This window comes from Notechis scutatus, chromosome 2 (genome assembly GCF_049901735.1).
Source record: "Notechis scutatus isolate UNSWTSFEM ecotype Mainland chromosome 2, rNotScu1.2, whole genome shotgun sequence".
NCBI lineage: Eukaryota > Metazoa > Chordata > Lepidosauria > Squamata > Elapidae > Notechis > Notechis scutatus.
Genome location: NC_142010.1, coordinates 166,615,142 through 166,642,884, shown reverse-complemented (window position 1 = coordinate 166,642,884; position 27,743 = coordinate 166,615,142). Strand labels below are relative to the sequence as shown.

The following is a 27,743-nucleotide window of genomic DNA, read 5'->3' as shown; positions in this document are numbered from 1 at the left end:
TTAAGGCATTTCATCAATCGTCAAGACTGCTGGATTTATCCATAGTATTTGATCCAAAAATGTTACTACATACTTTTAGTTCATTAAGCTCTGTTGATCCATTTTCTATTGCATAACTTTCATTTCATGAAGAGTTCTTTGTTCTTCCTTTTATCTGTGGTTGTTTGGGTAACAGCACCTTGCCCCATTCTTATTTACCTGCGTGGATGCAAGCTGGATCCTAAATTCATTTAGAAATGTTCTGTGCACATTTGGATGTTTTGTTAGGCAGCTAATGAAGTGTTTGGGCTGGGCTGCAGAATGCCTCAGGCTTCTATTGGACAAAACACCCAGTTGTGCCTTCCCATCCCTGCAGCGTATCCACTGTAAGCAGGCATATGAGGATTACTATTTGCAAGGATATTTCTTTTCCTTTTCTTTTTCTAGCTTCTCTCTTCTGCAGCCTCTGGGATAAACTGTAGGGCTGGGTGTGAGATGGCACTTGAGAACAGAAGGGTGGTAACTTGTAAAGCAGCCAACGTCTCTTCCTTCCAAACTTCTGGGGGCCAAAAGAACAATTGCTAGAAGACAATAAGTCTCCATTCCAAAAGAGAATAACTGGAACTCAACGTAAAACTATTCAACACCACCTACAATGCTACTGTCCTTCAAAGTGACCTTGATTATGTGTCTGAATGGTCAAACAATTGGCAACAAATCTCGACCAACAAATGCTCTGTCCTACACATTGGTAAAAAAAAATCAGTACACCAAATACAAACTAGACGGATATGACCTCGTTGACAATCCTCACTCTGTCAAGGACCTTGGAGTACTCATATCAAATGACCTAAACACCAGAGCTCACTGTAACAACATTGCCAAAAAGGCATTAAGAGTTGTAAATCTAATCTTACGAAGCTTCTCCTCCGGAAATATTGAATTGCTAGCTAGAGCATACAAAACTTTTGCTAGACCAATACTCGAATACAGCTCATCAGTCTGGAATTCACACTGTATATCGGACATTAATACAATTGAACGAGTCCAGAAGTATTTCACGAGAAGAGTACTACACTCCTCTGTTCGCAACATAATACCCAGGGTTGAAATTTTGGGCTTGGACAACCTTGAACTATGCTGCCTATGGTTGGACTTAAGTATAGCACACAAAATTATCTGCTACAATGTCCTACCAGTCAATGACTACTTCACCTTCAACCACAACAATACAAGAGCACACAACAGATACAAACTCAATGTAAACAGTTTCAAACTTGATTGCAGAAAGTACGTCTTCAGCAACAGAGTGGTCAATGCCTGGAATGCACTACCTGACTCTGTTGTTATATCCTCTAACCCCCCACTCCTTTAACCTCAAACTATCCACTATTGACCTCACCCCATTCCTAGGAGGTCTGTATGGGGCATGCATAAGTGCACAATCGTGCCTACAGTCCCTGTCCTATTGTCCCCATTTATTCGTATCTATTCCCTGTATTCTTACTCATGTTTATACTTATGCCTATTATCTTGTAAGCGATTGACAAATCAAATCAAATCAAATCAAATAAATAAATATTCAGTTAGAGCTCATCTTCTTTGTATGTACATCTTCCTTTTCCCTCTGCCTCCTTCCACCTAAGACTTAAAAAGTTCCATCTCATTTGGATATTATAAATTCAAATGTGCAAAGACAGAGATTACCCCCTTGAACGTAATCTGTTTGCCTCTCTCTCTCTCCCTCTTTCTTCTTTTAAACTTCCCTTCAACCTTTCAAGAAAAGAGAGAAACAAAAAAATGATTGATCCTTCTTTCTGACATTCAGATCATTAAAAAGGGGGTGAGAGGGAAAGTGTCATTGTTTTGCTTGTGAACTTGTAAAAAGAGAAAGCAGCTCATTTGTGAAGCAAGAGTAAACTAGAAAGTCAATAGTCCAGGTCCAAAAGACCCTGCAAGGCAATGATTATTGGCCTAGGAGTGTAAGCGGAGGGGAGGGTCCTGGCACTGCTTCACACATAAGCCAATCAAAGTGCAGGGAGTTGCCTATAAGGAAATAAGCCACAGCAGGCAAAATAGACGGCATCACTTGGGCAGAAAATCCTAGTTTGGACAGAGAGCAAGAATATATGGGCAGATGTTGCACTTATGGTGAGATGGGGAAAAAGGTAAGGATACACATATTGAATCTTGCCTTCTAAAAACAGTTGGTATCCTGCAGATACAATGGAGCAACTTGGTTGTGTGGACCAGTATTCAGTATATAGGTCACTGACTAGATTCTTTAATTTTTTATTTTTTATTTTATTTTTTTCCTCCAATTTCAGTCAGGTTTTACTGGTTTTGGATAAGAGATATGTTTGCCTCTCCAACTGCCTCACTGAAAGTTCCAACAGGATGTCTTTACCACCTCCTTAAACTTGAGTAAGGCTGTGCTTTTTGCTTTTCATCCAGAATAATCTCCTTTCCCTTCCCTTCTTTTGCCTCTTTTTCTTTTTGAGAATGTGGATATCTTCCACGATAGAGACTGAATGACTGACTGACTGACTTACTTACTTATACTTACTTACTTATTTATGTACTTTGTTGTGAACGAAAGAAATGTAATTAATAAAGACTCATTTGCCTAGCAGGATCGTAATCCTGCACGTCCTATTGGCCCATATAATGGCAAGTTGTGATTGGTTCATTCCGAGCAATCTGACTGGCTGTTGGCGGGCCGCGCCAAGGTTCAAACACTATCCATTGGTTATCCGGGAGCAGCTTACTCTATAAAAGAGTGACTGCTAGCCAGGGTTTTTTGTCTCTGTTATGCTTGTTGAATAAAGAGCTGAAGTTCACGGTTTAGTCTGGTCTCCGTTCATTAACCCATGCCTCAAACTTAACATACTTATTACTTATTTACTCCATTCTATTGCTGCCCAACTCACTCAAGTGGGCTGCTTACAATTCTAAAATTATAAAATAATTAAAACATTTTTTAAAAGCAATAAAACAATAAAAACATCTACAAAATTTTAAAAAATCAGTACTTCTAATTAGTAAAGTCTTTAATCAATCAAAAGCCAGGATCCTGTAATTTTCATCTTCTAAATATTGGAAAATCCATTTGTATCTTTTTAAACAGCTAAGCAGTCAGTTAAGAAACACTGGCCTGTTAATGCTCCTAAGGGACGCCTCATCTGGTCTCCTGCAATAGTTTTTTGGTAGAAATATATGACTCTGCACTCTGTCTTCTGATTTGTATGATCCTGGATCTTCCTCCAATTCATCTCCACTTCTTTCCATCAACCCATACATTGGTTAACTCTTTAGAAGCATTACTTTTTAAAATTGTTGGCACTGACTTCCTGGGTCAGGCTTACTTAGTATTTGAATAATTTGATAAAATTTATGCTTCTTTGTGCTCAACTCATGTGTGTAATCAAGGCCATTTCAGAATGGCACTTCCTATCTAGTTCCTGCCCTTCAGAATGGATGGCCCTACAGTCGGAGTCCAATCTCTTGAGGTTTATAAAAGACAGCTCTGAAGTTATGGCCGAATTTGATACAGATTTAAATTATGGTACTCTTGGATTAGCAAATGTTTTAGATTGATTATTACATTATAATAGTGTTGGTACCAATCAATACTGTGTTATATTTTTATTGCCTTTTTCATATTGCACTTAGGTATCATATTGCACTTGATGTAAGTGCCATACATCAAATACTAACACTGGTTCATCTAGGCCAGGAAAATTCCTTATTTCCTGGACTGGGAAGTCAACGATCTGCAGTGCCTCCATAGAAATCAGCCTCAGAAAGCCCACCCCTGGCTCCATCCAGTTCATGAGGCATGTCCACAATCTCCCCTAATTCAGCTACGGCACAAACATTTTGCAAGGAATCTCTGGGATATTGATGTTTTGTATCTTCAAATAACAATTCCAGGGATTTCATTGTAAACATTAAAAGATATTACAGATATTTCCTGTTATTGTCACCACATTAGTTGCAATAAATGCTGCAAGCAAGAATGATGCTAATGGAAAATAATATTTCTGATCCTAACTCTTAGTGATGATCCAATAAGGAACCATGGTTAATGACATTACTGAGAAATCAATCAAAAGAACAGATTGCTTTCCTCTCTTTCTCTCTCTCTCTCCCTTCCTCTCCTAATAAAGGACAGTGATTTAAAAAGACATCAATAAATTTAAAAAAAAACCAGAGTAGTACATGTTCATGCTGATAAAATTATCTATCTGATTAGAGCTACCATGGTGACTTAGCCCAGATCTGAAATCAGACTCTGCACAAACTCCAAGTTTTAGTATGAGACAAAGGTGCTCCCTAAAACATTTGATATATTGACCTCATGACTAGAGGCCAAAATAGATAAAATATAGCCTTTGTATTCTAAAGACCCTCCCTCTCCTTGTAATCACATTTATACAAAGAGTTGGTGAAACCTAGAATATGCCTTTATTTATCATTCGGCTAAGTATTGCTAACGTTTGTTGACACCTAATAAACTTCGGATTTGCTGGGGGTAGTATCCTTGAATAATAATCAGAGTCAACAGAGTCTGGCATTTACTTATTGCTTATATTTTATACTACTGGGGAGAATCTTTTTTTTCTAAGAGTTTGGAGATGGATGGCAATTTCCCTCAAAATGAGGGCTGAACAGGGATGGACAAGTTTGCATCTACTGCTGCTGAGACCAGAAATAGTCTTCTTCAGGAGAGGTTATAGATCTCCTTTATGATGCTCCAGACTTTCATGAAATGATGTGTTCGTTCGTCCCAATCTGAACATACTGGGCCACCTGCCCCCCTGCTCATTCAATTGCCTATGGTTGTAAAGGACCACGATTGAGACAATATATTTACAAGAACTTTGTCTAATGTTTATTTCGAAACAACTGAACTGATTTGACAAATGGAACAGGTGGTGGATTGCATTGAGCAAATTTGTTACTCTCAGACCAAGGATTGGGGCACCCAATCACTTGGGCAAATGTTAACAAATGCCATACCAAAGAAACAATTATGATGGATGACTACTTGAAGAGGCAAGGCATGTCTTCACCATCATCTGTTCTGTTTCATATCCTGCAATTCTTCTGAATACAAGGATGTAATACAGACTCTGTATGATCAGAAAGTCACTCAGGGATTACTATTACAATAGTCTACACAATACAAGACAAATGCCAAAATTACCTTTATTTCTCTTTCTTTATACCTTTTCCCTTGTTTTTCATAGGCTGCTATCGCAGAGGCAGATGGTAAGCATGAATTTGGGAACCTTTATACAAAATTTTAAATATTCTGACATACAAACAAGGATCCGATCCCATTATTTTCATGTCTCAAAAGTATTATTACACATTCATTCTGAAAATATATTGTATTTTGTACATTTTTTCAAATTACCAGCATCAACAACTATTAGTCCATAGCAAAAATGCCATTTTAATCTATTTTGGTTTATTGTAGAACTAACCCTGAAGTTCAACATTTAATTATTATTTTGCAGCATTCTCGGTTTTGTTTTTGATTTTTTTAAATTCTAATTATGTGATGTGGTTGCAAACATAAAAAGAAACCTGTTCATTTAAAACATCATTGTTTTGTTCTTTTCATTAAAAATAATGAATAAACTCCCCAAAGTCAATTTCTATTGCAATTCACACTTGATAAACAAAAGAGCTGAGCACTAGGTTAATTACTCTTCTCCCAGAGCAGAATGCCTACAAGATTTGGTGAGAAATTTCTTTCATCTTTTTGACAGCATACAATAAAAGTATCTGATTATCTATTGAAAATCTGTTACAATTTTTAGAAAAAAACATTTTCTATATTTACTGCTGACTAGAAATCCCTTCTGGACTTTTTGTGTGAAACAGGAAAAATGAATTTATGATTTGATGGTTAGACAGAATAATTATAAAGAGACTTATTTTGTAACCATAGATTAAGGGGTAAATTTATAATTGTACTTATAACTGTTGTAAAGAAGAGCTGAAGCTTTTTTTTCCTTTTCTATTTTCCTTTTACCTTTTTTCCTTTCTTGCATTTTTAGCCTTCTCTTTGATTTCTTTCTCATTTCATTTTTTCTCACTCTGTATTATTTCATATTAGTTTTTATCTTCTTCAGAAGGGACATATCATAAAGAAAACAATATCAAAATAATCTGCAGGATATTTCTGAAACAGAAGCTTCGTTGTAGTTCTGCCCACTGGTGATATAAAACAAATCTGGGGCTGAAGTCACAGACAAAACTATCCAAAGCTGTATTGTAAAAAAACCCAGTTCCTTCGGAATAAAGATCAAGGTAGCTTTTCAGAGGTATAGAATATCGTTCCTATGAACAAGATACATCAGTAGAGGGAAGTAAATTTCCATAAATATTCGGAAGGACGACCTATGATTTCAATCTTTTCCTTTTTGTTCCACATAGAAATCAAAATATGATTTGACTTGGTCCCTCTTGAAAATTCCAACCTTAATAAGCCGCACCGCTTCCCATCTGATGCACCTACACCTACTCCTACTCCCACAATTTGCTTCTGTCCACCGATCCAGGAAGAAGTTCTCAACACCATTCCTTGCAAATAACAAGGAAAAGGAGGGTCTTCCTGCTGGCAACTGTGCTGAGCATTTCAAACAGTTCTCCTTGAATTATTCTTAAATTGCTTCTTCCAACTGCAGAGTTATATTTCTTTGCTTGTTCCACAGTAGACAGTTACCATGGGATTGATTCCACAACAGGACCTGATGTTTGCAATCCTATTGTGTTAGTGGCAGAGAAGTTTTACAGAAGGCATTACTATGCCTGTGTTCCCAACAAAAACTGCTCTCTTTACAAAGATATTCACTGTATTGTCCTGACAATGTACAGATGCATAAGAGAAAAGGATACTTGAAATGAATTAGACCAAAACTAAGTGCTAAGTGCTATTTGAGGTTCTTTTTTATAAATCAGCAAAAACAGAAACATTACCATTTTATTTAACTCAAGGAGAAATTACTTGTGTTTTCTTTAAAAAAAATTAAGATGTATCTGTCCATGGCTAGGTAACACTAAGCTGAGTTGGATTGATCCTCCACAATCAGACTTAGTATTTCGATGGAGCACTATCAGGAAATCTGGCCTGCAAACTGTGGTAAAAAATGAAGGTTTAAAAAATGCTGGAAGAAGACAGAGACCAACCACTTCTATATTGCTGCCAAGAAAACTCCAGAAATGGCTCAATTGAGTAATCAGGAATCAAGCACAAGTCAACTTGATTTTAAACTTCACCTTTTCTTCCTTGCCATTCTTTCTGGGTATCAAGTTCTTGCATCAAGTGCAAACAATGAAACAAGGTTATATTTTTGTAAGAGAGAGTGGGGGGAGATGAATTAAGTAGACAGCTATTATTAAATAGTAGCTACATTTCCAAACAAATTACACTCTTTACAGTTTTAAAAGCCACTTTCATGATAGTTATTTACAATGCCTTCTAGCATCATCCAAACATTTTTGCACTGGTTAATAGGATTAATAGTGTCATAGCAATGTCCTATCTGAAATAACCTTGGAAGCAACACTTAAGGCTGTGCAATGCTTCTGCTTCTGTATCCAGAAGATGCCTTGAAGTATACAGCAAGCAGACAGAACATCTGTCTGCAACTCCTTAAAGCAGCTGCATCATTTCCCAAGGATGACATAAATGTCTATATATTCCAAGATGGTTCCAGAATGAAAAGCATTGCACAACTCTAGTACTTAAATCACAACCACACATTTGAATCCAAGTGGGATTCAACTGCATCTTAAATGACAAAATTCTCAGTTGTTTTATTGTTATATATCGTAACTTCTGTGCATCTCTGGTAACTTCCCTAATTCTTTATTACAAAACTATTTACAGACATAGCACTAATTCATGATTGACTGACGTTACCCCACTTTTCCATTTCCTAATTGTATCTTCAACACAGCGAGCAACTTAAACTTAAAAAAGAATAAGAAAAAACACACACTTTGAAAAATAAAGTATTAGAGAGCAACATCTTGCATTGTATGAATCCAACCACTGGCAAATAGTAAATAAAGACAAAAGGGATTTCCCTACTGCTGAATTCAACAGATGGCCACTTATCCTTCAGCTGATAGAAAACTATACCAATTATGGCATAACATTTGATATCACTATTGTCAATCCCTATTTTGCCTCTCCCGTTTGTTCTGACTCACTGCTGAATGGCATTGTCCTGATCATATGTGCGCAACTTGTGATAAGTAAAGTGATTGACTGAGCCCCACATCTTTGTTGTCCTCCCTTTTCTGTACCACAGCAGGCAGGAAAAACATCCATCAATCAGGGGTGGGATTCTACCAGTTCTCACCTATTTGCTAGAACCGGTTGTTAACATTCTAAGCAGTTCGGAGAACCGATTGGCCTAATCCTGTAAGGAAGGCAGGAAGGAAACATTCTGGTGTTGCTTACAGAAACTGCTTCTCTGTTAATCCTTATTACATTCTTGGCAGGACTAGACTTCCTGTCTCAGGAACTTCTCTGGAATTTCCCCCCCCCCCTCCTTTGCTGGTACTTTGCTTGTGTGGAGTGACCGTTCAAAGTTACAATGGCACTGAAAAAAGTGACTTATGACCATTTTTTCACATTTACGACTGCTGCAGCATCCCCACAGTCATGAGAGGCCAGGCGAGGAGATGCATGCCTCAATGTGAGTGATATTGAGTTGGCCATGCCCATCAACTAAGCCACACCCACAGAACCGGTTGTTAAAAAATTTGAATCCCACCCCTGCCATCAATCATAGTGAATAGGATGAAGGAGGTGGGTTTGAGTACAAAGGTCTGTCCATCTTCTGAAGCTGTTCCCCATAGCCATTACCCAATTTTATCATAACTCAAATTGAATACAAGTTTTAAAAATACACAATTATTTTTAAAATATTCTCTCTCTCTCTCTGTCTGTCTCTCTCTCTCTGTTTCTGTCTTTCTGTCTCTCTCTGTGTGTGTCTCTCTGTCTCTGTCTGCGTCTGTCTCTATCTTTGTCTCTCTCTCTCTGTGTGTGTGTGTGTGTTTTCTGTCTCTGTCTGTGTCTCTGTCTCTCTCTGTCTCTGTCTCTCTCTGTCTCTGTCTCTTTCTGTGTGTCTCTCTGTATCTTTCTTTCTTTCCTGGCTTTTCCCCTCTCCTACCAGTGTCAACTGACAGTGAGAAAACTACCATCAACATACAGAACCTCAAATAAAGTAAACAAAATCCATCTAGCTTATATGAATTGCTTCAATAGGTTTTCCAGAGCATGTGCTGACTTTATTTCAGAATTGATGGTTTGAAAGAGGATATTCATCTGTTTTTCTCCTTTCAGAGCAATTGTTACATACATTTTGTTCAAAAAAGCAAGGTAGGTGAAAATCAGCATGCTGTTGTCCAGACAAGTATTACATTCCTTCTTTAATGTCAAGAGATCTAGATAAAAATCAGAAAATTTTCTAGCACTTCCAACAATCTCCCCAATGATCCTGCTATTAAATGACTAACACAAGAGTCAACTTGTTCTAACCGAATAAATGTGTGAAAAAAGCTTTTGTCTAAGATGCATTCTAGGACACATTTTGGACTCTTCTGGTTCCAACATAAGGCCAAACAAGCTAGAAGGCCTTGTCATGCCATATTAACGGATAAAAGATGGATCACATATTGTAATCAAATTCATGGACAAGTGGCTTCCTCACCAGTTTGCCCGGTGGGCACTTGAAGGGTTTACCGTTTAATTGCTGACAAACTGGTGCTTCATCCAAGCTCTCTTTCATAAACAGCCCAAATGCTCCCTCGGTATTCCATCCAAGCATCCCAATCCAGCAGGCAATTTAGTTTGCAATAGGGACCAATAGGCACTTTAAAATAGAAGCTTTTGGCCTTGTCTCAGACACCTGTGCAGGGATCTAATCCTCCATAGCGGATGAGAAATCCCACAGTGGTACATAATGAACCAAGCCACCACTCCACTGTTATCCTTCCTTCTTGAAGCAGCACACATGAGATAACTCTCAAATTCCTCCAGGAAGGGCTTGGCCGTGCAGCTGAAAAAATGCAACAGCTTTTACTCACAATATTTTCTTTTTCCAAGCCTTATTCTGCCCCAATTATTTCTCACTTTTCCCCCCACACGCAATGTCGAAAGAAAGGCAGAACAAAGGAAGCCAAGTCGTCTAAATTGGTAGCTGTTTCACTTTTGCAGTCTGAAGTGTAACAAACACTGTAATGTAACAGCTGTGGCTTGGTGCTGGTGAGTAAAAAGTAATTAGCAGCCTATCCTCAAGTAAAGGGTAAATCATGTGACTGGCTGCATACAGTATTGCTCAGTTGGTGTGATTCTATATGCAGGTTGGAGGGAGTGCAGAAACCTTGGCTAGGCATTGACTGACCTTATTACTTGGATTTCATTTTCTGAAAAAAAAAAGTTTCTAGCCCCTATGATTTTCCTGTGTGTTAGTTCTGTTGAGATGGCATGGTGTGTTTCTAAAGGTAACATAGTCACTGGGTTTTTTAAATGGTTAAGAAAGCAAGGTTTAAGTAAGCTGGAGGGCTGCTACTGCTTCCAGGTATCTACACAGAACCAGAGTAAATTATAATTATCACGGTTGGCTTTCTGCAAAGAATTTAGGGGGAAATTAATTCAAAATGCACACCGAGAATAAAAAAAAAACATTGTAAAGTTGTGATAAGGTGTATTAACAAACAAAGTAGGCATTGAAAGATTTGATAACTCTTCTACTCCCGACATAGCAAGCACAGGAAGGCTGGAGGGGGAAAAAAAGGCAGCACAACAAAACATTACAAAGGCTCAGCTTCCTGCTGTATAATCCCCCAAAATGCTTTTGGTCTGCTGTGGGCTTCAAAGCAAGCCCTGCCAGATAGTGAATGCATACATTTTTAAAAAAAATACAGATATTCATCACCATCGCAAACATTTTTTAAAAGGCATGGCCACTCTGCAAATGGAAGAGAAGCACAGTGCAGAACTAACTGGGCAGTGACAGAAATCAATGATCTACAGATAGAAGAAGGAGAATGGGCAAACTGGCAATAGTGAGATGAACTGGGGCACAAAAAAAGCAAAAAAAAAAAAATTACAAGAAAAGGGAAAAGAAAAACATTATACAAACACACGAGTAAAAACTGGATACAGTAATATTGGAGTAGCCGTGCTTTAAGTATTTTAAGAGAACCTTTTTAAAAGCACTGTATCACAGCTTCTCTCTGCTTAACTTAGATCTGGCCCTTGTGGTTGGCATCGTTGTACAAAAACATGGATTTTTGTTTACAATTTTCAGGTCACAGACTATCCCTGTGTTTGGAGAGAGGGTGGTGATGTGATATGATGATGGACTTGATCCTTTGGTCCTTAACCATAAAGTTAATATTTGCAGTTTTCATCATGGACAGTAAAGTTGTTCAGCAGACTTCCAAGTGTTTAGAAGCAAAATCAGATAGGATTAAGCTGCAAGTGCTCAAAAGAGTAGATAAACCCCAGGTTTCCCAAGCGCTACAGGTATAATAAATATCCCCCAAAGGCCATCTGTTCACTTTCCCTGTTTTTAGCTCGATGCTTTAACCATGAGACAAAAGTGGCTCTACCAACGATATAACTAACAACATACTGCAGTGGTTCATCATTCCTTAAATACCCATGGCCCTAGGGTTTGTAAACATGTGTTTGGCACTTCTGCACTGCATTTTTAATATATATCTGAAGGGTCCATTAGGGACTAAGTAAAGTGATCCAACTATTTCTCACTCTCCAAGAATAACATAGCCTCCCTCAAATCATGGTGATTTCAATTTTTCGTCGCCTCGGTACCTTGTTTGTTTTTCTACTTTGCGGTCTAGCCGTCGGCTCTACTAATCCCCTTGAGATCTCCCGTCCAAGAAGGAGCCAGGCCAAAGCCCACTTGATTTCCGAACCAAGTTCACGAGATGCTCATACCGGGATTTTAGGGGGGGAAACACCCCCAAGGATTGAAATCCTTCCAGCTTAGGCGCAGGGACCGGGTCCATTCAGACTTCGGCCTCGCGTTGCAGGTTCCTTGCTCGCTCACTCGCTCCGGCATTTCTTCCCACGGGGAAGGCTTGAAACAGAGGGGTTGGCAAAGAAAAAAGGGGGAAAAAAAGGAAAAAAAAGAAAAACGGAGGGATGCTTTGGGGAAAAATATTCCCTCCCGCGGCAAGGCGCTTGGGAGATGCTTCTGGACAAGTGAGGGGTGGGGTGGAGGCGAAAGGCGAGGTTGGAGATTCGGAACTCAGCCGGAGGACCAGAGGAGGAACGATTAGCATTTGTTGCTCCAAGCAAAATAAAAAATAAAAAATCGGAACAGCGGAGGGACGGGAGTCGAAGAAAGCGCAAGGAAGAGCCGGACGGTCGAGCTCGCTCTTCCGTTTAATCGCTGCCTCGCCCGCCCCCCTCCGCCCGTTCTGGGTCTCTTCTTCCCATGGAGAGAGGCGGGGGGGCTTCAGCTCCCACCCTTCCCGAGCGGACGAGCTGGCTTTGGAGGTTGAACCGAGACAGTTTCAGCCACAGGTGCCGCCTGGTATGTCCCTTGGAGACGCCTCGTTCCATAGCAACGCCAGAGAAGGAGGCTGGACTGCCGGGGAGGATCTGGCAGAGAGCAGGGAGAGGGGCGCCGAAATGAATCTGCGAGACTAGCTCAGGAGGGAGTTGGCGGCGGGAGAGGAGGGAGGGAGGGGGAGAGAGACCGAGGGCAGTATCACTCCAGGCGGATCCTCCCGCCAGGAGTCCCATCCGCGGCTGAAGTCAGTCTGCAGCCTGGGAACGGGGGGTGCCCGGCCCCTTGGCCCTGGAGGAGGGGGTAGGTGGGACGTCTTCATCGCCCCCAAAGCGAAAAGGGCTCCCTGGCGCTCGCCTGAGGTCTGGCGTGCGGACAGGAGGCTGCTCACTTTGCGGGTGCTCAGCCTCGTGCTCTGAAGAATCCGCCGCTGCTTGAACAAACAAGCGGTCCTTTAGCATGACTGAGCCGGGAGGGAGGGGTTTTCTCCGCGGGGAAAGGACCGTGGCTTGCAAAGCGATTAGCCCACCACACAGGCACAGCCGTCCAAGGGAAGTTGGAGCGGCGGGAAGGGAGCTCTCCCCCCGGCCGCGCAAGCGCTACACGCCCTTTCCTCAAAAGTGGGGCCCACGTGCTATCTGCCCCGCACCCGAGGGCCTTTCCCCCACCCCCGTAACCCCGCCTGCCCCGCCGCTGGCCCCTCTCTGCCCGCCGCTGTGCCGCCCGCTCGGTCTCCCGCCAACAGCGAGAGCAGCAGCCACCCCGCGCGCCAGTCAGTCGCTCGAGGGGGCGGCCTCTCGTGGCGCGCAGAGCAGGGCTTAGCCAGCAGTCGGAGGGTTAACCAGGGACCGAGGTGTGAGCTAACCAGACAGAGAGACGGACAGACAAGACAGCCGCTGCGAGGGAAGAGGCCGGAGCAGCCCGCCCGCCGCCGCCGCCTCTGCCTCCTTAGCCCGCCTGGCCATGAAAGGCGACGCCAGCTGGGAGAAGGAGAGCGGCAGCTGGACTCTTCCGCGGCTAGCCGGGTCCCTCGGCTCGCCCGCCAAGGTGAGTTGGTGGCTGGCTCGGTCCTCCGAGCTTTGGAGGAGGGGAAGGCAGAGCTCGCCCGCCCGCCCGCCACTGCTCGGAGACTGCGAGCCAGCCGCTCGCGGCTCTTCGCCTGCTCCGTCGGCTTCCTTCTGCGATCCGCCGCCGCCGCCGCCGCCTCGCAGGTCAGCGTTTCCCGAGCGGGGCTGGGCGGTGTCCTCGGGGGCTAAGGGAGTGGGGAGAGCCGGGAGACCTGGGTCGTGGGGTTGTGTGGAGGGCTCCGGTCCGGCGCAGGAGCTCCCTGAAGAGCCGCGGGAGGAGAGGGGAGGTTGGAGGGAATCGCGGGTGAGTGTGTGCGCCCCGGTCTCCTCGGTGGGCTCCGCGGCTGGCTTCTGCGGGGTTTTCTGGTGGGAAGAGATGTCAAGGGAAGGCTGACCGTGCGGGGGGAGAACGCGGGGCGTCTGATCGGGGGCTTTTGGCGGGCTGAAGGGGAGGAACGTTCTGTTGTGTATCGTGTGTGTGCGTGTGTGTTGTGAAAACTGGCAGAAATCGAGGGCGTTCTCTGCGATAGGGGAAAGCGGGTCCCTCAAAGAACGGCAATTTGGCAACCCTTTGGGCGGCGATACTTAGCAGTCTCCATCTAGCCTTTTCCAGCAGCCCTCGCCAATCTTGCCCTGAGCCTATTTCGGCTCCATCCCTTGTGCACAGACGCCCAAGATCTGCTGTGCCCAGGAGCGATTGTGGTAAGCCAGAAGATAAACAGACACAACACAGGGGCGTGAGGCAATTACTTCACCACCACCTCCTCCCCAGTACCTAAGGGGATGTGCCACGTAGGTCCTGTCCACCTGGCCAAAAAAGCTTAATAGCTTGTGGATGCAGGTGGAAATTCAGATTAAGCCTTGCAGGCTTAATCCTCACATTTCACAATTCTTTTTTTTTTAAAGAGGAAAATGCTCTAGGCTTCCAGGATTTTCAGTAGACTCTAGATATGCTTGCTTAGCACACCTACACGACTCCCAAGCAACGAACATGGAATTTACTCGCCCAAGGAGATTGCAGTGCAACTTCTTTCCTCCAAATCTCTGGAAGAACAGATCTGGTATTTTTAAAATCAAGTTCACAGTCTGCAGTCCATTGGAAATAGGGAATTACAATCTCCTGATCCTCAACTCCCTGGACGGCTCTGGGTTGGAGAAGGCTATTCTAAGCCATCTGATTCATTCTGGACCACTCTGTCAGTCCTTGAAAAACAAGACTTTTCCCCACTGGGATTAAAACACTTTCCAGCTCCTCACAGCAGCGTCAACAACACCATCGTAGGGTGAGAGACCACCAGACTCTTCACTATTCCAGCTAGAAAATATTGCTGAATTTCTCTAAACAGCACATTAGTTATTACCACCATGAAATCACAGCCTGGCTTTGAATATAGCAGGGCCATACTTTGAATAAATAACACAACAATTTTATTCCTAGGCTAAGATTCCCCAAACCTCTTTAAGCCTCTATAACAGTTGCCTGCCTGGATCCAAAGCAATTTGGATCCAAAACTGGCTAGCAAATCCCTGGGTTCTCAATGGCTTGTCTTAGCAACATTTGCTTTTTGTTTTTTATTAAACAAAGGCTACATTAAAGATGACTGCTTGCATGTGGCGGTGGTGATGACTCCTGCAACTTATGTATTATGTGTTAGTTAAAGAATTCCTTTCCATTTCTGCCCCAGACTTACTGCCAATCAATTTCATGGAGGGAAAGAAATTTTTTAAAAAAGTTTCCCGATTACACGCACACCTCCAAACACAACATCTTCTTAGGGCATCATTTTATATTATTATATTTATCTCCTTTGCTACATGGCAGGATTTATTGCAGCAAACCCCACTCATGTGTTTTAGCAACTGGCTTTTAACACTCCTACTAGTAGTCTTGGTGAAAAGTAATTGTTTGCCTGAGGTGGGATATGAGATACTGAATCCTGCTTGTCTTTCCTTGGCTCCAGAGATGGTTTTGTTTCTACCCGTAATAATGTATTGGTGCAACTACTGACCATCGTAGCATCCCATGGAAAAAGCAGAGGGGAGCTGAAATGGAACTCAAGTGGTTTCCCTGACTGAGCTTTCAGGAATGATGGTCTGGCTCAGACATTTTGATATCTGAAACAACATGCATTCTTCCCTCTATTAAGCAATACGAGAGACCATTTGCTAGATATTTTCCTGCAGAAGAACTGTTAAAAAGGATGAAAGGAGTTGTCCTTAACACCAGGAACGCTCTGATTAACTGGTCTCCTGCAGGTCAGAATTCTTCCTTGTTTTGTCAGTCTTGACAGTGACAAAAATCTTATGGAGGCTGAATTCTGAAAGTAGCTCCATTGGAATAAAGATTCAGCATGCACAGATTATTTTAAATATTCAAAATGCAAATCCCAACACATTCCTGGGGAAATCACCAAGTGAATAACTATAAGGTGGGTTTTTTTTTCAATATATCTTTTGTCTCCCGTTGAATTTTTTGCCTGGCTGGTTGAATTTTGCATCTTTATCTACTAAATTACATATCTGTTTTCCTTTGAAAATGCACAGAAATTCTGAAGCCTAGACAAAAACACAAAACGTATAGATAAATGTTGTTATGTCAGGAAACTGTCAGTTCTGGGATTAATAAGGGAAAGTGACACCTCACTCATTTCCCCAAATTCTCTGAGGATGTTCAGGCAGCCTGTAAAAGTGGGTGCTCCCACTGATTCTGTACAAATGGATTTTCAGAAGCCTTTCAGAAAACCATTCTTCAAAGTCTCTTAAGAAAACAAAGTCATCCTAGAATAAGAGGGACTATTGTTTTGTCAGTTACTAATGGGGAGACGGGGAGAGGATTGGTTAAGTTGAGGATCCAAGCAACTGTATTTACAGAGCATTGGGCTGACTTCCCTCCCCCAGTTATGTTTTGATCAGGGTCAACTTTGGCATTTGGCCATATCTGGAGTATTTTTTTTTAAAAAAGCAGATTCTCTCTCCCCAACCCAGCCCCACACATAATTTGCTTTTGGGACTTTCTGCTTAATGGACCAGTATGCCTCCAACTCCTCCTCTGTTTGTTAGGACTGCTGAAGAGCAGAGTGACAAATGAGTAAAAAATCAAGTGGGATTCTAAAAATATAAATAGGAGAGTTGAAAGGAAAGCACTGAACAACAGAAAGAAGCGGGGAGAGTAGGGAAGGTAGGAAGGAAGGAAGGTAAGAAGGAAGGAAGGTAGGTAGGTAGGGTAGGTAGGTTGAGCTGGAAACACAACTGGCAAAGCTTTGCACTTGAAAACAGATTGCTGTCTCTGGAAGGTCATTACACAACTGGGTGACTTTAGCAATAAAATGGCAGATGAAACTCAGTATTAGGCATTGCAAAATGCTGGGTGTGTGTGTGTGTGTGAGGAAAGAATCCTTATAGTAAATATTTTCAGGGTAAAGAGATGCATATGATTTGTGGATTCTAAATCATATGCTGCAAATGTTGTAGAATTTGATTTGTAGAAAATGGGAACAAAGATATAAAGAAAGGCAGCAAAAATAGTTTCCATAAGGTTTAAGACTAAAAAGATATTTTCATTGGGCTAAATGACCAAAAGAGTGCAATGGATATTATGAAGTTAACAAGAAGCATTTGTTAATTTTGCTTTGTTTGCAATATGAAATAAAACAAGGCAATGACTGTCAAAGCACAGAGAGGCTTTCAGTTCAGTTGGATTTGTGAATGAGTTGTTGCCACAAAGTATTATTGTATTGTGGGAGAAATTGAAAAGAAAAAAAGAATTGGCAGCACAATCTTGTATTCATCTACTTGGAAAGAAGATCCTTTATACTGAAGCTTCTACCTAGCAAAGTGGGAATAGGATTGTAGCTTCAACAACAAAAAAAAAATAGAGAAAAATAGCATCAATAGAAATTAGTCTAATTCAGTGGTTTTTAACCTTGACAGCTGTAAGATGTGTGGACTTCAACTCCAGGATTTTCCCAGCCAGCACATAGTTCACACATTATATTAAGATGGTGTGCCTGAAACCTTCCATCTCAACCAGGATTGTCTGACGTTACAATGTATGCCTGTTTCTGATTGGCCTACCTGATCCAGACAGGTAGGAGCAGCTGCCATACATAAAACGTTGGCAAAGCCCACTCATTTGTCTCAAAGCATTGATAATGGTACCTAATCTGATAATTTGCTCATTTGGAAAAAGGTGACCAAGCAAAGATCCTAATGCAATACTTTATAAAACTTCAAAAAGGTAAGTTTTTCATATAACAGATGAACAGCTTATCTCTACCTCTCTACCTCTTTGGAAAGGTGCAATGGAACTATTTTCAGTGACTTAAACCAGCGGCCTGGTTTATTTGGAACTCCATAGAGCTGCCATTATTTACCAAGGTGTTGCTGCCAGCCTGGTTGAACAAACCAGGCTGGCAGCAACACCCAGGTAAAAAATGGCAGCTCTAGGGATCTGTGTATGTGGATGAGTGTCTTTGAGTTAGTCTTGAACTCCAGTCAACCAGCTGGAGAAGTCTCTGCAGTTTGCTTGGCAACATTTTTAAAAGTGGTTTGTCCTTGCCTGCTTCCTAGGGCTGAGGGAGAATGACTGACCCAAGAGCTCCCAGCTGGCTTTGTGCCCAAGAGAGGATTAGAACTCACGATCTATCAGCCTAGTAGCTGAACCACTGCACCAAATTGGCTCCCTTCTAGGAATTACACTTACATTTTTTTTTTTACTAAATAGCATTTCTGTGAACTACCTGTAAAACCTCTTTTTGGAGAGCTGGTTTGGCCTAATGATTAAGGCAAAAGGCTAGAAACCAGGAGTTCTAGTCTGTCTTAGCCATGAAAGCCAGCCGAGGAACCTTGAGCCAGTCACTTCCTCTCAGCCTACTCCACCGGATGTTTGTTGAGGGGAAAAGAGGAGGAGGAAAGTATGTGGGATATGTTTGCTGCCAGGTAGAGAAATATGATGGCGGTTCTCATATTGTGGGAAAGATCCTGAGGAGAAACAGGAACTTGCTGATTTTTAGTTCAGTTCCTGAAATGTCTTTTGAGTTGATGACTTCACATATGTCCCCATAGTTTTCTTGTCAATAATAATAATAATAATAAAGTACTTTGCCTTGTCCCTTTCTAGGATGCCTTTCAACCTCCTAGTCAATGTCTACACATTGGGAATTTTCTGGACCTTTGACATCTAAATATTAGGTCTGATTAGGTTTAACTTCCCAGCCCAGGTCGATTCTGATGTCGCCAAAATTCTGTTTTTAAAGCTGCAGTCCCAAACCAGTGTAATTGGGAATAAACATGCCTGCTTAACAGAGCTTAGAGAAGGCACATGGTGACTAATTCTTATGTCCCACTGGATTTCAGCCGCTAGACTGAGATGTAGGGCAAGGTTCGCCCTCCTCCATTTCCTCTCGCCTACAGGCCTTGGCCAAATTTAATTTAGGAACCGAGGTCAAATGTTTTATTCCACTGACTCATCCAACGAAGAAAATAAATGAGTTCATCAGTTACCTCTCTGAAAGACACGAAAAAAGGGATGGGGAGTTAAATAAATAAATAAATCTGCATTTATCGCAGTTACCTTTGAAGAATGTTCGGTTATCCTACAATGAAGAGAGCATGAAATTAATTGAGATGGAGAAAAGATGGAGAAAAAACACTAGCTTAGTTGCTTTTTGAAGGAGTATTAGAGAAATCAGTGGTAATCCTAGTCCTGGCTGCTACGGTAGCTAAATGAAACTTCTATTAGATAGGTCAGTTGCTAAAGGCACCAAGCTAGCCCTCTGTTAGGCAGTAAATTAAGATGTGATGGGGGGGTGAAAGCCAGGTCACAGGTTAACATGATTTGCACAAACCATTCAGTCCAGTCTGCAGATACTCCATTATGCCAGTAGAAAGAAGTTTCCATGTCTATGATTCCTTTTTTGTTTTTGTTTTTTTAGAAGATAGGCTGGGGTAGGTCTTGAAGCAGATTTTAGGAAGAATCCCATATTTATTGCATATTCTGAAAATTTCTGGAGCAAATGCCACATGGACATGGGCGTAAAAAAGAGGGCATTTTAAAATGATCCCAGTTCTGAAAAGAGTAAGCAGAAGTGACTTTCTCTTGTATGCCCTCAGGGCTGCCTCAGATCACATGCGTACCACTTTTTAAAGCCTTGGAATGGAGGAAAAGTTTCTTTGGTAATTAAATCCTGGATTCTTATACAACAGGGTGAATGTTTGTTCCCACAGTAGCTATTCGGTGTGGTATTACCATAGTTGGTTCATTCAGGTTAATTCCGCAGGGCACCAGTTTTCACCCCTAAGTCCCCCAAAAGAATATTGGAGAGCTTTATAGAAACATCGAACAAACATTCTCCCAAATGTTGGAATGAGGGGAACCAGCACGGAATGGCAAATGTGGTCTCTCCAGCAATGAAAAGGTGTGTAACCAAACCTTCACCCAGTTATGGATCCATCCTTGAGTTACAGCAGCTTCTGGTACAAAAAAAAAAAATCTCCTTGTTTTTGTTTCATTCAGGAGCGGGAGGGGAAGCATTGCCATCAGCTCAGAAAAGAGGTTGGGCCCTATAGGTCAGATGTTATTTGAAAGTATCTCTCCAACGCTTTCTGTACAAGTGATGTTCATTTGGCCGTTTTAGAAAAACCGGAATTACTGACTGTCAAGTTATCATACTTCCTGTTTATGAATACCCAGTGAGAGCTGCGAAGGTGGCATAACATCATGGTTGTCAACACACGCTTTTCTTTCAACAACCACAACCATTCTAGGTTGTAAAGCCTATGTCTGTGTTGTTGTTGTAGGTGATGGGGGTGGGGAAGGATTACTAGCTCGCTTGAGCCAGAGGCGACATAATCCAAAAGAGCAATGGTCCCTACTTATATAAGCTGGGAAAATCAATCTGAAAGAAGGATTGTGAGACTGACCAGAAAGTTATCCAATACTTCCTCCAGGTCCCCAATGGCAATATTGAAAAATAAGCTCAGCTGCCCAAGAAGGATGAATACAGTGGCTGAGCACTCACCAGCAAAGGCCAATGAGTGGTGATTCTCAGGCAAAATAAATCTGTTTTATAAATATTGAGCAGATATCTGCAGTTCTCAAGGCCAAGAGTCCATGAATGTGAACAGGCAAAAGGAAAATACCCGAAATGCAAACTTTAGAGCAGATCTATGTTGCACATTGGGCTTGCTTTCTGCCCACTGCAGTAGGCAGATTTTCTGTGCATATATTATTTCTTTCTTATCTGCAATAAAGCAACTTACTCAGCCATGTCATGTCTGTGAAGCTTCTGTGGTTAGCAAATTCCTGAATAAAAGGTTGAATGTCAGGAGTGCTGAGATTTATTACCATGCCTGGTGTGAAGCCTGACACAACCGCCAGATTGGTTCAAATGCTGTGTGCAGAGGGGCTGTCCATTTTTATGGAGCATCTTACACTGAGATTGAAAAAAAGTTTATGGGTGCCAGAAGACTGTAATTTACATTTTTGGAGTATAAGGGCTGTAGCTGCAAAGTTGTCACACGTATGGATTACATTAAAATATCCAGTTTGGTTTGGTTTTTTTCCTAAATGCTTTGAGAGAATTTGGGGAATTTTCTTGTTTTGTAAACTCAAGTTATTGAAACTATTTTAAGATTTATGTTATAATTTTCATGTGCTAACACAGGACTGTCAAACTCCCGGCCCATGGGCCGGATGTGTCACACGCTGGCAACACCCACGCCTGGTTTAGCGAAGGTGGGGAAAGTCCTGATACGTCACATGATGCTGCCATGACGACATAAGTTTTGACGGCTCTTAACAGAAGATGTGACTCTGTCACCTTTGGTAACTACCTATAGCTGCAGGAGTTTCTGTGTTTGCCTATCTGTAATTTATGTTATTCCATTGATTACCATTTCTTTATGCTTTCCTTGTGTTTTTTTTTTTAATTTATATTAAAAGTTCACAGAATCCTTTTAATTCAAAGAATGGAACAGGACATAATTTCACTTCAGCATCTATGTTTCATGTTTTCAGTTGGAGAACTGACATTTTAAGTAATTGATATTACTATATCTCTATAAATTGCCTTATTTGTCAGGTCTGTTGTGTTTATGGTTGGTTGCACAGTCAACCAGCTGTTTAGACGGGATTTGACATTTTTATCCACCTATCGAGTATTGTTTTTATTGTAGATCGTCCCACAGTCAGCTAGATGTTTAGATTGAATTTGGCATTTTTATCTGCCTATTGTGTCCTTCCCAAGGATCTGGAGTAGGCAGATGTTGTTGTTTGATGATGTTAAAGGTATTATCACAGCATGTAAATGATTCCAAGTGAAGCTGTAATTGATTGATGGTGATTGTGTGAATGGTGATAGTTTATTATTTCAATTTGCATGGTTCAACTCTATAGCAGCTCTGAGCTACAACATTTGTAGCAACAAAGGTAAAGATTGTAGCAATGGAATTCATGTTTAAAGTCAAAATCCAAATTGTGCTAATTAATTTACAGGACAAAAATTAAAATACTTGCATGCTTAAACAAAGCAGCAAGTAATTTGGCACAAACTATAAAAATTAGTATGTTTTCCAATTTTAGCACTGTGTGTATTTTCTAAACTTATATATTCAATTGCCATACTTTCTTTTAAATTTTAAATATTTATGCAGTAGCACTTTAAATGAAATAGCACTTTAGCCCATGTTTTGAATCAATTGTTTAAAAATAAACATGTTCCAAATATGTTTTAGAAACATTGTCTTTCCTAGTCACATAGTCACAACAGTTCCTAGTATAGCAGAACATAATACAATAAATTTATAATCTGGAAAGTGTGGAAAGTCATTTGGCTCTCTCTACATATATACTGGATATATATAGCTGACCTTGGAAAAGCATTTAAGTGTAAAAGCTACAATCTATCAGGATTTCCAAACTTCTCTATTCTGACCCATGCGTTTTGTAATGCAAAATCTGATGCAACAGTGAAATGTTGCCCCTTTTTTCCCATGGGCATTTCTGAGTTGGCACCATAAAAAAAAAAAATTGGAGCCTGACCATATCTTCTCAACTTAAATAAATTTTGGAAAAATTTTAGCTTATATTGATAAGCTGCATAGTGCAATTCCCTCATTTTTTTGGAAAAGCTGAAGCAGGCATGGCAAAATCAGCACATTTGGGCAGAAGTAGCATAATTTATTTCAAATGTGTTTATTTATGCATGTCTCAGGATTCAAATAGACTAAAAATTAACTACTGTACTTTCTTTCATTGACAGAGTGATAAATCTAGGTAATAGCTGATGCAGTCAGAAAGCATTTCAGGAAACTTCATTTGATATGCCCAAGCCAGAAAAATCTACTCTAGGTTATCAACTACAATTCATTATGCTCAGCACATAATTGACTCACCAATAATATGGGATAGTGAAGCCATAATTTGCTTCACATATCTGAGTACTAAATGGTTGGTTTAACCATAGTTTACTGAATAAATCACAAATGGTTGCCTTTGCATGTTATCACTTACAAAAGTTTTATTTGCTTAAATTAATAGCAGGGAATATAGACTGAGCAGTTTGTCCCATTCTAATTCTATCAGCTAGGAACTCAAACTTATGCAAGGTGGCAAAGCACTTATCTTCTATCAAGGAAGTGCTGCTTTTAGTTTCTCCTTTCTCTACACATTCACATATTAGGAAACATATAAAATTCACACATTTTATGAACCCATGCTTTATATAACCATGGTGTAACTGGAAAAAAAAATCCATTGGCTGACTTTGAACATAAACTAAGTAGATTTGCATAATCTGCTAAGCCCAAATCTCAATTTTGGCTTAACATTTCATATGAATTCATCTTTGAGCTTAACTAATCTGTGAATCCAGCTACTTTGTGCAGGTTGTGCAGAACATTTATCAATAATGTTATGTACTTAATGCACATAACGTACACAATTATTATGTTCTTTAAAACACGACTGCCACTTAACTAGTGACGGGCCTTCATTAAATTTACGATCTAATGCAGGTCCTATAAACTGTCTTCACTTCCACAGATGACTGGCACAGATTTCATTGCTTGTTTTACTCTTTAAGAACTTACATTTTTACTCTTTGTGGCCATAAAGAGAGGCTTGTAGGACCTGTGCTGGAAATGAAACCATAAGAGAGAGTAAGATTTGGTGTTAGTTTTCCTTCCCAGATTTTCTTGCCATTTCTTATGACATGAAGAAGTTATAACCTGGGTGAATTATGAAGCCATGAATAAAATCTATTGTAAAATACAGTGTTAGAATGTCAAAATACAATATATACAACTCTGTAGAGAGAACAACACTCCAACTGACACACTAAGCCTCTCATATATCAATATATTTTAATGTGTTAAACTACATTATTAAACAAATAATAGCATGTTTATGATTTTAAAAGGGGACATTGAATATTTTTCTTGTAAGAATAATACCCCCCCCCCAAAAAGTGAGATGTCTTCTGCAGAAGAAAATTATAGCATCATCATATCATGGCTGGGACACTAACACATAAACATACTGCAGGCAGGTTTCACATTGCTACAGTGATGACTGAGCGATGCTGTAAATTCTTAGTGTGGATGGGCTCTGAGCACGTTGAACCCAGGCCTAAGAAATCTGAAGGGAATTTCTATGTGCAATTTTCCCATAATTTAACAGAGTATGATTTAAAATCCGTAAGCAGAACAAAAACTTACTTCTTTAGGTCATCAGAGGGCAATGAGAAAAGGATAGATTATGTGTGTAAGGTAAAATAGTGAAGGTAATAAATAAAGCATGGCAGAAAATGCACATATTCAATGAAACAGAAGAAGCCATTGACAGAGAAAAAGGTTGCATCCATGCAGGAAGGGGATGGCTCAATAGTTCATTAGAGAGCCAGTTTAGTTATGCTGGAGACTGTGAGTTGTAGGCTTCCGTCAGGCATGAAGGCCATTGGGTGACTGTGGGCCAGTCATTCTCTGAGTCATTCTCAGCCCGTCCCATCCCACAGGGTTGTCACTGTGGGAAAATAGGAAGAAGGAATATTAAATATGTTTGCCATACTTTGGGTCATATATATTAAAAAGGCAGGATAAAATATCATAATAAAATAAGTTCATAGAGGCAGCAGAATGGAAGAGAAAGAACTGCTGGTGCCAGTGGCACACTGGCTGCCATACCAAAAATCTTCATTTCCACAACATTTGCATCAGTAAGTTATCAGTAAGCCACACTTGATCTGCACATATACTACACTTATACATTATGACATTCTAGGTTCCTGGGATGAACTCAATGCATCTGAAGGCCAACACTAGCTAAAGAACTGGTAGCTGTGACATTTTTGTGTATATAGTAATAATAATAACAACAACACTTTCAAACAATATTTGCCTATTCCAATTCCTTGTGAAGGTCTCGATAGGTGGATAAAAACGCCAATTCTAGTGTAAACATTTGGCTGACTGGTGACCAACCATAATAAGACCACAAAGTAACAAGATCTGAAAACCAAAATTGAAAGACTATGACATAAGCTGACTGTGGTGGTCCCATGGATATCGGTACACTGGAGACCATACCAAAAAGTCTTGGGTAGAAATTAGAAACCATGTGCATTGACAAAAATTTCCATCTATCAGATATAAAAGGCCATGGCATGCTGCTTGTATCCACACAAATATTATGTGGATTCATTATACCACCCTAGGTTCTTGAGAATAACTCAATGCCCATGAAGACCAACTTCATCTAAAGAACTGGCTGTTGTAACTTCATCTTCTTCTGTAATGATGATGTTGATGATGGAACCATCAAGAAAGAAACGGAAGGTTTAATACTTGCTGCTCAAGAATAACCACTACAAACTAATGCCATGAAAGTGAAGATACAAAAACCACTGACAATCCAAATTGTCGACTTTGCAATGACAAAGTTGACAAAGTATTTTGTGCTTAATATGTGAGTGCAGTGAAATCGTGCAAACTGACTAAAAGTTAGACATGATCGAGTTGCTAAATTAATCCACTGGTCATTATGTAAAAAATATGCCCTACTGTATCCGAAAAGTCATGGGAACATAAAATGGAAAAAGTTGTTGAAAATGAAACGGTAAAGATCTCGTGGGACTTTCAAATACAGATGGATCACCATTTGGAATACAACATTGCCAGATATTACAGTTGTCGAGGGCCAAAGCATACCATTTATTGATATCACTGTACCAGGAGATACCAGAGTCAAAGAAAAAGAGCTGGAAAAAAATCACGAAATATTATGACCTGGCCATCGAAACTACACGGTTATGGATGAAACATGTAACAGTGATACCCATTGTCATTGGGGAAGTTGGTACCATGTCCAAGAATTTTACAAAACACATCAAGAAATTGCAGCTTCCTGCAATAACACCAGCAGAACTTTAAAAAACTGCTACTCAGAACATTGTATATTTTAAGAAGCTATTTGGTTGATACCTAGGATGCTGGCAGCAACCCGTATCAACCATTAGCACCAGTCACTTGCATTTGTGATACATTTTTAAACGTTCACTTGACTGAGTTTCCTGTTTAATGAATAAAAGAGAATAATAATAAAAGGCATTGACAAATTCTCCATCAGTCAATTGCAGAAAGTGGCTTTACTTGGAACAGCTTCCATCCTGCGATAGGTGGACAAAAATGCCAAACCCAGTCTGAACATCTGGCTGACTGTGCAATTAACAACAACAATAATAATAATAATGAGTAGATCACATACTCAACCCATGCAAGAAGATTGTACAAGCTTAAACAGTGAAATAACATAGTTGCCAAGATTATTCACTGGATTATCTGTAAAAATTATCATGTGCTAGTGATAAAAAACTGGGGGAATACGTCTTTAAAAAATAGTTGAAAATAAGCAGGCAAAAATATTGTGGGATTTCTGAATACATACTAACAAATCTTGGCTCATGACACACCAGATTTAATTGTGGCTGAAAATAAGAAAGTGTTGATAATTGATGTGGCAATGCCAGGGAATAGTAGAATACAAGACAGAAAATTGGAGAAGATCACAAAGTATCAAGATCTAAAAATCAAAATTGAAAGATGATGGCATAACCCATCCTTAGAGTGCCAGTGGTTATTGATAACAGGTGTCATACCAAAAAAATCTTAGACATCACTTAGAAAATCTTCCCATTGACAACATTTCCATCTACTAATATAGATGGCCACCTTGCTTGGATCCACGCATATACTATGCCAATACATTATGATATTCCAGGTTCTTGGAAAGAATTTGATGTGTATGAAGGCCAACACCAGTTAAAGAACTGGCAGCTGTAATCTCATATTGTGTATATAGTAATACATGTGCAAAGAAACATAATAATAACACATGAAAAAGGTATTACCTGACCTGTACATAAAAAAGCAGACAAATAGATAGCAATAAGGTTAGCAGCAGGAAAATTGAAGAAAGAGACAGAGTGTGATGACCCGGGGCATGGCACAAAAATAACAAAGGCACAAAAGTAGATAAATTCCCTTTAATACCTCCAACTTGGCCCCCAGTGTCCAGCTATCCTTGGCTGGAGATCAAACTCTTCCAAAAACAGTCTACAAAGGGAAGAAATGCAGTCTGAACCCAAAGAACAGAAAAATTGGAAATAAAAAAACCAACACAAACCACACTGAAGTAATTAACACGACAGGCCAGGATAATAAATTGCAGACTTGCAAAAGATAATGAAACACACAGTTGGGAGGATGCCAAAACCCAGATAAGCCTTGACAAAGATAATGCACGCTTTGCTTCCAGCAAGGTGCTGTGTGCAAACACCCTTCTTATATCCTGTTCTTCCAGCTGCAACTAATGAAAGGGATCAGGGCCTTTTTCTCTCCCATAAGCCATGTTGCTCCCTTCTCCATTCCTTCCTGCGTGCCCTAGGATAAAGAAGGGGTGGCCCTGGGTCTTCCTCTGAATGCCCAGCCAGACTGTGCCCTTCCCCCGTTTCTTCCACAGCCACACTCCCACTCCCTGTCAGCTCCTCAATCTCCCCCTCATGACACAGAGGGGCTAATTCTGGCTGCACAAGACCAAGTCTTAAGAATAAACGTATGCAAAACGAACATT

The 27,743-nt window shown here is 40.5% G+C and overlaps 1 protein-coding gene across 2 annotated transcripts in view; it reads left to right on the top strand.

The window, feature by feature from the left end:
- The first annotated feature begins 12,200 nt into the window (after positions 1-12,200).
- The window catches only part of PIANP (PILR alpha associated neural protein), a 39,259-nt gene continuing 23,716 nt past the window's right edge, over positions 12,201-27,743 (top strand). The window contains exon 1 of one of the 2 annotated variants that reach the window (XM_087957308.1): positions 12,201-12,575. The gene's annotated coding sequence lies outside the window, so the exon portion shown is untranslated. Of the gene's footprint in view, positions 12,576-12,850; positions 13,599-27,743 lie in introns of those variants that run through there. The other variant, XM_026686266.2, reaches the window with a different exon arrangement.